Genomic DNA, 10,715 nt, shown 5'->3' with positions numbered 1-10,715 from the left:
GACCTGAGAGGTCCAAGATCCTGTCACTGATTCACCCACTCCCACTGCAACCGCGCAGCCCACATGTGCCAGTACAGGACAGCATCAGACAAGCTCCTGTGTTACTGTAAAAGTGACAAAGAGCACAAAGTGAGATTTAGGAAAGGAAACAGCAGCAAATGTCCACCTTTACCGCACTGACAGGACGCTGACAGTCTTTGTGTTTCCCTCTTCATATCAGGCCTTTTGAGACCAGGTCTGATGCTGGCGATTTAAAAATAGGATCAATTTTCTTTCCATCTCACAAAGGAAGCTCTTAAAACATGCGGTTATCCTAATGAGGCTTTTATAAAGTCAGCAAAGAGGCACAGAAAAGAAGATCAGACACCAGCGAGGGAGGATCAGGAAGACAGACGCATCATCCCCTATGTAGCCGGTGTATCAGAGAAACTCAGGAGTTTTCTCCAAGCATCCCGGTGCATTTCAGACCCAGCAACACGCTCAGACACAAGCTGGTTCATCACAAAGACAAAACGCCAAAACACAAACTTAACAATGTGGTGTTTGCTGTACAGTGCAGCGAGGAATGCCCAGACCTCTACATCGGAGAGACCAAACAGCCACTTCACAAGCGCATGGCACAACACAGAAGAGCCACCTCCACAGGACAAGACTCAGCAGTTCATCTGCATCTAAAGGTCAAAGGTCACTCTTTGAGGATGCCAATGTTCACATTTTGGACAGAGAGGACAGATGGTTTGAAAGAGGAGTGAAAGAAGCATCTATGTCCACTGTGAGCGACCATCTTTGAACAGAGGCGGGGCTTACGACACCAACTCTCTGCCATCTATAATCCAGTTTTGAGATCCTCCCCAGACGCCTTAACGCCCACTCACATCCTGGGCCATCTGACCTCAGGAAATCACATGATAAGGTGGGGCCAGGTTTCACAATGAACACACCTGAAACTCTGGCTGATTGTGACCCACACCCAGTTTCACACCTTGGCTCAGGTGGTCGGGGGTGGGGGAGGGATAACAACAATCCTAAAATAAACAGAGCAAAGAGTTGCCGACAGCCATCAGCCAGACTGTAGCTTCAAGCACTGGAATCATCCCAGAATAGGTGAAGCTCCAAATACAACATGTTACACAAAGAGACCAAAGAGAGACGTGGTGACCGTGACAGCTTTAACCTCGGGTGACGACCCGGAGTGCTGCCTTCTCTATATGCAGAACTACAAGCAACCCAACATAATCACAGTGTTCTCCAGGGCAGATTATATAACAGTATATAACACGTCGTGTCCTTTTACTAAGCTGCGCACCGCTGTGTGTAACGTTGATTCGTTACAGGTCCCGTTAAACGCAGCAGCGTTCCTGCTGAGCGGAGCTGCAGATTTCATAAACGGCTTCCTGGAAATGTCAGCGGCTAAAGTCCCACGCTTTCTACTCCAATCAAACAGCTGCTCGTAAAATCTCATGTAAAAAAAGCTGCGGATGCTCCTTTACCAGGAAGTGAACATGTGATCGTCCAGCTGACTGTGGCTTGAAGCTGATGTTGCAGCTTCATTTGCTATCAGAGAGACTGAAGGTAAAGACGAGCCGAGTGTCCAGATCTCTCTGCTTATTGGTGGACAGAGCAACATGCCAGCACTGCAGACGCCGTTTACTCTAAGCTGCTGTGGAAGAGTGGACATAAAGAAGAGACGCGAATGAAAAGCACACCACACATATACAGTACTGTGCAAACGTCTGCAGCCACTCTTCACTTCTTTGTATTTTGTTATAAAAATGTGCAATTGATGCACTGACTCATGGAGACGTGCAAACATAAGTGCAGACTCAGAATATAAAACCAGTTTAATGAGCTTGAAAGTCGATATTTGGTGGGAACATGTTTATTCTTCATTCTTTCTCTTCAGGCTCAAACTGCTTCTGTAACCTTGAGCTCAGTCTGTGACTGACAGCTTTCCATTGTATGTTTCCTGTACACAAATGCTTTTACTGCATTTGCAGTGTGTTTGGGATTATTGCCTTGCTGTAAAGTCACATGATGATGATGCAGCTGTTGCCCATCAGCCTCTTTCCCCGCGGTGCTGCACGGTGCCTCAATATCTGGTCCTTTTCTGGCTGTAGATGGTTGTTCCTGTTTCTTGAGGACATGACTTATGCAGAGAGTTTTTAGGGCCTTTTACCCTCCACTTGCTCAGATTCCCTCAGTTCTTTAAGGACACACTGTACAGCATCAGTGGGATCATCCAGCCTTGTTGGGTTAGGGCAGCAGACATGCTTCGTTCTGCCTGTCAAACTGTGCCGTCGTTGACATTTTTGATTGATTCAAGTAAAGAAACAGGAACAAATAATGTTTTTGCATTTTTGCTGAAAGAGATCATTTACAGTTGTCTGCTAAGTGCGGACACAACAACGGTGCATCCTTTGAGCTTTTTATAAAATGTATCAATGATTCATTGATTAGTTACTACATGTAAGTAACTCAAGTATCAAAACATGGACAAGACTGAAAATGAGTGAAAAGCAGCGAATGAACGCTCGGGAGTCTCTTTGTGCTCACAGCCAGCCTCTCAAGGTGGCTTTTTGGGTTCATTGTGCGCCGCCACACGGGGCACACGCCGCCACACGGGGCACACGCCGCCACACGGGGCACACGCCGCCACATTAACTGCCATGTGGTTGCTGCAGATGAGGTTCTGGCTGCTTGGAGGGCTGTGGAGATTTGACATCTGACAAGCAAAACATGACAGGGATGGATGCTCGTGGGGTGATGTTGGCAGTAAAGCTGGAAGGAGGAAAACAGGGAAGCATCAGATTAGGTGGTTCCAGAGGAGGAGCAACAGTCCTGTTTTGAATTAGAAGCACAACCTCTCCTGTTTTACGACGCAATAAACATCAGGGCGGTGGGATGTGAAGGCTCTGGAAAAAACCACAGCAGAAGTTCTTTTTACACCATGTTTGAAGGAATCCCAGACAGCAGAGGGCGGCGGCAGGATGTCTGCTGTGTTAGCGACGCTGCAGCACGCACACCGTCAGACTGTTACACCATCATCAGTATGGAGGCCTTTCATTGCTGCTTCAGTCACAGTTGTTTGGCACTGGGAATGTCGCTGACACAGTCTCCATCCTGAAACTCTGAATTCCAGTCTGCGAAACCATCCGGCGTGACGTATTCAACTGGGAATAAGATCATAAACATAGCAAACAACAGCTCGCTTCCTTATCTGTCCAAAGCATGTGGACATAGAAAGAATTCCCTTTTTATGACAGATTTAAAAATAATGATATTTTGTTTCATGTAGATAAACTGGAGAAGCTGGACTTTTGTATTTCTTTGTGTCGGAGCGTCAGAAAGCTGCAGTCAGTCGCACACTGTCGTATTTGTTTGCCTGCAGTAGAAGCTGCATTTCTGACCTGCTGACAGGCCCAGAAAGATCAATAACACTGATACTGTGTTTGCTCACAATGCATTTATGAGCCTTTTCATGCACTGCAGATGAGCGCTATCACAGCACATAATGGGGTTATTTTAATTAGCACAACAGAAAAATATCATTTACTGTAAAACACACAATGTTTTTGTTAGAACCAGGAAGTGACGCTGTTCAGACTAAGAAGCTCCTGTGTGTCCTGGTACAACATGCACAGCAGTCTGAACGTCTGTGTGGTGAAAGAAAAGCTAGTAAGAAGCTAAATCAGGACCAGATGCAGGGCAGCATAGATGGCCCCTCACCCAGTGACTGCATGCAGCGATGATGCAGTGGCAGTGCGTGTACACGCTATAAATGCATTCAAATACGACTTTGATACAGACCAGGCTGCTTAATGTTTCTGTAAAAGCCCTGCAGATGCTAATCTGCACCAACAACCCTCATCAGCTGCACTGCAGCCTCATTTATTACACAACTAACCCCCCCACTCAATACCACCCCACCGATCCTCCTGTGAACACCGTCTCCACGCGCCACACCGGGTCATGTTTGCACACTTGTGCGCTCACCTGAGCACACACAATGCTGTGCAATGTGCAGCGTGTAGGGCGTGTTCACGCTGACCCGAGCAGATCCATCTACCGGCTTTATGCTTCACCGACGCAGAGGAAAGATCTCTACACGTGCTTTTATTCTGAAAGACATAAAAGCTTTAGGAGCTTATGGATGGTTTACAGCACAGCGACACTGAAAGGCCCGGCTAATGGTCGGGTGAAAATGATACGCTTGAAGATACAAAATACTAAAACCACTGGCACCATCTCCTTCATACCCACACACGGAAATGTTTCCACTCCAAAATATCTGCTCTCCACAGTGAAATCGGACACGTGTCTTCCCTGGTGAACATTGTGAAAGGCTGGTTCTGGTTTACAGCTAGAATTTGGAATTAGCCTCCAAACTGTGCAGACTTTGCTTCATTTTCAGCATCTTTCTGTATGTTTATGCTATTTTCTCACAGCGTGTGTGTGTTTGAAATGATTCGGCCTGACAATCGTTCCCCGTTTACGCACCCTCTCCCTCCACCTTCCCCCACTCCCTCTCTTTCTTATTACTTTCATTTTCTCTCTCTAAATTCCCTTCATTAATCAAAGGTTTCTAACCCTGCGAGAGCAGCCGAGAGGACAGACGGGCGCGGTGGAAAGCCGAACGTGGCTTTTTGTGCCAGGAAAGCTTCAAAAACAAAAGCATCACTTGGGAGATAATATTAACTTTCTCTAGCTGACATGTTTGCTGTGACGAGCTACAGCTGAGGTAAGATGAATAAAACTAAATTTAGAGAAGTCGCGCTGTGTGAGCGCTGAAAGGAGACTTGACGAGTGCGGTGCAGCCTATCTCTATAAATAACCATTTAGCTAAGCAACCTAATGTAATTGGACAAATCTACTGTACAAAATAAACCGATGAGTGCGACGTGAACATCAGAACATATGATCAAAAACTGCGTACGACACGCTTAGCTGAGAAGGATCAAGCCTTCTATGCAGCACAGTCTCGTCGCCGCCGGAGGGGCCATCTTGTTTCTGTGTTGTTGTTTACATACAGAGCAGGTGACAGGTTGTCACGTGGGGGCTGGCCGGACACCAGAAAGCTGCTGCCACTTTAATATCTCCACTCTGATCATTTGCAAACAAATGAGCGTTTGTTTCCTTCTAAAGCTGCTGTTTTTCTTCCCGTCTGAGTTTGACTCCGTAAGACTCTTTGATTTCTTCGTGATAGATGACAACATTGATTCTCTCTCACACGAAATTCAAAGCTGGGTCACAATTTAATCTTCAGTACAGCAAAAGACGAGAACGAAAAATATTATATGTGACCACGAGTCACAGTGAACGAGTGCAAACTCTCAATAAAAAGCCTCGGGGCTGTTTGCCAAAGTATAATGTGCACTTTTAAATAACAGCACTTCCACTCTGTCTGCCTGGCCTCAGAGGCTGATCCTGGCAGCACGCTAGCTAAAGGAAGGAAAAATGGGTGGATTTCACATGTTGTAGTGACCTGAGAGGATTTCAGACAAAAGCAAAGGACACTTAATGACTGGTTAGGGACCATTACATGTCAAGCCTGTGAGTTTAACTTAAACGGTAAACAGCTGTAAACAGCTGTCTGTGTACAACAGCTAAAACAACTTTAGAAACATAACAGCGTTTTAGAAAACCAGATTCAATGAACAGGATACAAAATATCAAATATCAAGTGGATTTGCTGGCTGTTTAAAACTATTTGAAAGCTTTGAGGTTAGTTATGCTAAACTTGCTGAAAGCTGCTAAACTTAGCCAATAAGGCTCAATTTAATTTTAATGACATCTACTCATCTAACTCTTAACATTAGAGCAATAAACGTATTTATTACTTTTTACTTTCCAGATAGAAAAGGTTTCATCTTCTTCCCTCAGTCAGTACGATTTAATCATCTGGATATCTCTGTGTTTCTGTTCGTCCTTTGCTCCATTTAAATCTACCACTGTAACATGAGAAATGCACAACATGTAAAAAATAAAATATAAGGTCGTCTGATGACGCTGAAGCCATTTCACAGGCTAATAATGCCTCCTATGACACATCAGAGAAGCTAACAGCCTTTCACCTCAGAAGCCACATCTTGTCCTCCTCTGGACTATGAACCTAAAGCTGGTGTGACTAATCCCACAGTGAGAACGGCACATTGGACCACCAAAGCTGCTCATGCAACAGCTCTGCTGAATCGATAAAGATGATTTTGTTTATTCTGCAGCCAAAACTTGAACTGCTCTGTGACAGCGAGACACGACCGCTGAGCAGTTTAGAGGGATGCATGTACATCTCTGCCTCCATCATTCCCAGACTGATCTCTAGCTTCAGCTTGGATTCAGGAGCTCAGCTGTTTCTGTGATGCTGCACCTGGCTGAGTTTAATATTCAAGGTGTGAAGGAAACCCTGTGTCACAGACATGATAAGGCTTATAAATTCAATTTCAAAATTTCATTCTGTCTTTCCAGCAGATATAGAAATATCGCCCCAAATATGAGCATCTAGTTTCATTTTGGACTCGCATGAGAGGGTTTGTGTGACTGCATTTGATTATTTCAGCATCAGGCTGAAGGCCGAACTTAGAAACTCTGGAGAGGGGAGAAAAAAGCAAATAATAAGAGCTGTACCTGCACCAAAACACGCACTGCGCCGGCCGGCTCAGCATCAATCAGAGAGGCTTTAGCTTCATTTCACAGATGGCAGGCGTGAAAGTGCTCCTGTGAAATGAACAATGGCCGGGGTGTTTCTAAGAAACAATCAGTGCGTGCTGATGGTGCTGCAAGTCACCATTTATCCAGAAAGCAGCCCTTTCACAGTGTGTGCAGTATAGGCCTGGCACCCCCTCCCACCCCCTCCCCAAGTCTGCCTCGCTCCCTCTCTGCAGTCCAACCGCATAACGTGCTGTGGAAAAGCAGCAACCAGGGTATCCTGAGGGGCTTTACGAACTGTAGGCCGTCCTTTGATGCCATCGGCCTGCAGGCTCTGCTTTTAGACATGATTTTGGTTTTAAACAACGCCATCTGAGCACAGCCTTTGCTTCATGGAAAACTCACACTGCAGATTTCCAGTGACGTGCCAAACATTCAACTGAGCATGTGTAAGTAACACAGCCAGGCACTTACGCACCATGTGGGAGTGTAATGTAATTTCAGGTGCGCCAGAAATCCAAACCACTTCAGTGTCTAATCATCAAAGCTCAGGAGAAGCAACAAGCTGAGCCAGAGAAAAATGTTTTTAAAATGTAATTGTTATTTATAATATGTATGTAACTTTGTAATTTCAACGTGTTGTCGCCTCTTGGCCAGGACTCCCTTGCAAAAGAGGTTTTTAATCTCAATGGGACTTTTCCTGGTTAAATAAAGGTTAATAAATAAATAAATAAAAGCGCCTCTCTGCACCTCTACGAGCAGACGCGGTGCTGTGACTGATGGGCAGAAAAACTAGCTTAGCTACTGTTTGTTACCAAAGCCTTCAAACACGCAGACTCAAGTTAACATGGTGAGTGTGGTAAATCACAGCACGCACACACTGACAGATAACCTGGGCGGACTCTGCTGGGCTCGCCGCTCCTGCAGGTTTGGGAAAAGCAGTCAAAGGCTCCGACCTGGCAGCTGTGTCGTGGTTCACGTGTGTCTCCTACTGTCGTGGATCAGAAACACTTCAACTGTTACACGTTGTGTCGAGCTCAGGTATCGATTTAGCGCGCGAGCCAATGTGGCTTGCCTGATTGACAAGACAGCGCGTGCGGGGATCATTGACAGTTTCGTGCGTGGCCACAGACGCTGGATGGGACGCAGGAGGAGAGGGAGAGGAGGGTGTCATAGTGCGGGCTTCACCGCCGACATCCCCGGCACTGTCCTCCTTTTTCTCCCCGCACCCCTCAGCCACCTATCCACACACCTTTTCCCTCTCTGCCACGGTCACGTAGACGCGTGGCGTGGATTGGGCATGTTATGCGAAGGTACTGCGTAAAAGAAGGAAGAAGGGAGCGTCGCATTCACAGAACTCGACGCCCCCCCCCGCACTACTGTTTATATGGGCTACCCTCCTTCCACCGACTTCACCATGGCGCAGTTCACTATTACATGACATCCCCACAAACCACGCCACGTCCCGTGACTCTGCCGTGTTTTGTTTGGTTTAATTTCCTTTCTAGGTGGCGTGAATGCGACACGTTGATTCACGCTTCAGTCTACACCTGTTTTGAGGCTTTGCAAGGAAAACAGGGTCCCCCCCCCCCCCCCCCCTCTTTTTACAGAGCAATAAATGCTTGAACAAAAGAAAACGACGCTGAGACGCTGATTTCACCTCCTCGGTGCGTTCTGTCTCTGGCTCTGTCCGAGGTGCTGAAGCGCTGAAAACGCCCACACTGAATATGCGCATTATAGCGCGCCGCATCCCATCCTGTCAGCTTTCCACTGCGCGTTTGAGATTTATCACCCAGGAGGTCACGCATCACCCGCCCCCCCAACCAAACCACGTCCTTTGCTTTCCTCGCCCTAACAGTGCTGCAGATCGTCCACAACACTGCCCCAACACTCAAAAGCACACACACGCACACAAATCATCTGTATCCCAGCATCATTTATGCTGAAACACACCCGACATCCACGGTTTCACTCAACACTAAACATCTTCCGCCTCGATTCGCACAATCTAAGCCGTCCCGAGGTACACGAATGGCTTCAAATCTCGCGGAAAAGCGTCTCCAGTCTTACCTGCGCCTGTTGTCGGTGTCCCGCCGTCAGTATGGGAGGAAATGTCTGCGTGTATCAACAGCTAACCGATACCAGCCTCTCTCTGTATGTGACTGCAGCAAAGGCACTGCGCGTCGGCTGGTTCCTCCTCACTTGTTCTTCAATGGGGGGGAAAGCGGTGCAGCTCTCCTCAAAGATGGCGGACACTTTTGACGTCAGCAGCAGCTTTTAATAGATAACTGTCATCGAGAGAGAGAGAGAGAGAGAGAGAGAGAGAGAGAGAGAGAGAGAGAGAGACTTCAAAAAGTCTTTGTTATAACGGGCAGCTGCGCGGACAGCAGCTTATCATCTGTTTAGATGGTTTCATATGCTGCTGCTGTGTGATTCATAGAGCCCAGCACATGGAAGCCAAATAGATTCAACACATCAGCTGTTCATACATCCCTACAGGCCTTTCTCTTCAGGAACTTGTCGGGTGTTAACTGACGATGCAGGAAGATGATCCTGCATCGTCAGTTCCAGGACAAGTTCCTTAGAGCATTTGTAGCCTCAGAGGTGTCGGTTTGTTACACTGACAGCGTTCACTCGGTGTCAGTGGGACGTGAGTGGGGCTCTACACTATCATTTTAAATCCCACGAGTATGAGTAATCACGATCTGTGGTCACCAGAGTGGACAAAGCGACCAGCTGCCAAAGCCAAAATGTTCGGTGTCAAAACAAACCTTATCATATTGCACCGACGTGGTGCACGGATGGAGAGGAACATGAGGCCTATGGATTGCATTTATATAGCGCTTTACAATACCACTATTCATTCACTCTCACACACTGGTGGAGGCAGCTACAGGTGTAGCCACAGCTGCCCTGGGGCAGACTGACAGAAGCCAGGCTGCCATATCGCACCATCGGCCCCTCTGGCCAACACCAGTAGGCGGTAGGTGAAGTGTCTTGCCCAAGGACACAACGACCAGGACAGAGAGCCCGGGGATCGAACCGGCGACCTTCCGGTTACAGATACGCGTCCCAACCCCCTGAGCCACGGTCGCCCCAATAGTAACTTATTAATTGCACAATAATCCTCTGGTAGCTGTAACCATGGTAGCAGTTGGCGATTTCTTGGTTTGTCAAGTAAGCACAGAGTTAGATAGTGGGCAGACTGGAGGCAACTGTACGCCAGTCCTAAAGCTCACAGGAAACCAGCTGTGTGACTAGCATCGCAGAAAAGGAAAGCAGAGAAACACTCAAATATAAGCAACATAGTGTGAAGTAAAGAGTCTTCCATGAGCAGAAGCTTCACAACAAACTATAATTACGTGTCCTTGCATATGTGTCTGTTTCTGTTGAGTGAGCGGCACGTACACCTGTGGGTCATCCAACCCTCCAAGTTTAGCACCTTGTTTGTTTGCCTGATATCAGACAGAACCAGACGCGTCACTCTCTGATTCTCTTTCATGGAAACACGCAAACAAATAAAAAACAAAAAACGACGTCGTCTCTGTTTACATGTAGAGTCAACATAATGATACTAAAGGAGAACAGGTGCCAAAAATCCCACAGAATGCAGTGTTTCACTCTGTTATACGTCGTTATATGTTAAACTTTTTTGTCCCTTACAGTTTAAACATCCCCCTCAGAGTTCATACATGCAGGCCATTGCATTTTGACAGGTCGCCTTTCATGACACTGACGTCATCTCCGCTCCAAATGAAAAAATACTGAACGACAATCACGTGACGAGAGGGAAACGTGCACAAAGACAGCGACTGATGTTTCCTCAGCTCGTCTGTGGACTCAGCGGCGTGGGAATGCCCCCCTCCCCTCCAGCCGCTGCCTCTGCTCTGCACTGTAACAAATGTGTCTTCAATTACTCTGAAGCGAACCTGTCTCCTAAATGAATGATAATGATAACTCTGTACGAAAAATCCATTTGGAGAGAAGCGCCAGAGGAGAGAGGACGGGAATCAGGAGTGTGTGTGTGTTGAGGGCTGTTACGTGGCTGCAGATGTGTGTTTGAGTGTGGAGGG

The 10,715-nt window shown here is 47.0% G+C and overlaps 1 protein-coding gene across 2 annotated transcripts in view; it reads right to left on the bottom strand.

Moving 5' to 3' along the window:
• Window positions 1-8,872, bottom strand: part of snap25a (synaptosome associated protein 25a) — a 33,787-nt gene extending 24,915 nt beyond the window's left edge. For both annotated transcript variants that reach the window (XM_085381981.1, XM_085381980.1), the window contains exon 1: window positions 8,713-8,872. The gene's annotated coding sequence lies outside the window, so the exon portion shown is untranslated. The remainder of the gene's footprint in view (window positions 1-8,712) is intronic.
• Window positions 8,873-10,715: the final 1,843 nt, after the last annotated feature.

The sequence above is a fragment of the Rhamphochromis longiceps genome, linkage group LG15 (genome assembly GCF_057381845.1).
Source record: "Rhamphochromis longiceps isolate RC_006_pf linkage group LG15, R_longiceps_female_GT1.1, whole genome shotgun sequence".
Taxonomy (NCBI): Eukaryota; Metazoa; Chordata; class Actinopteri; order Cichliformes; family Cichlidae; genus Rhamphochromis; species Rhamphochromis longiceps.
Note: the sequence above shows the minus strand (reverse complement) of the source record. Positions and strands in the feature narration are given on the sequence as shown.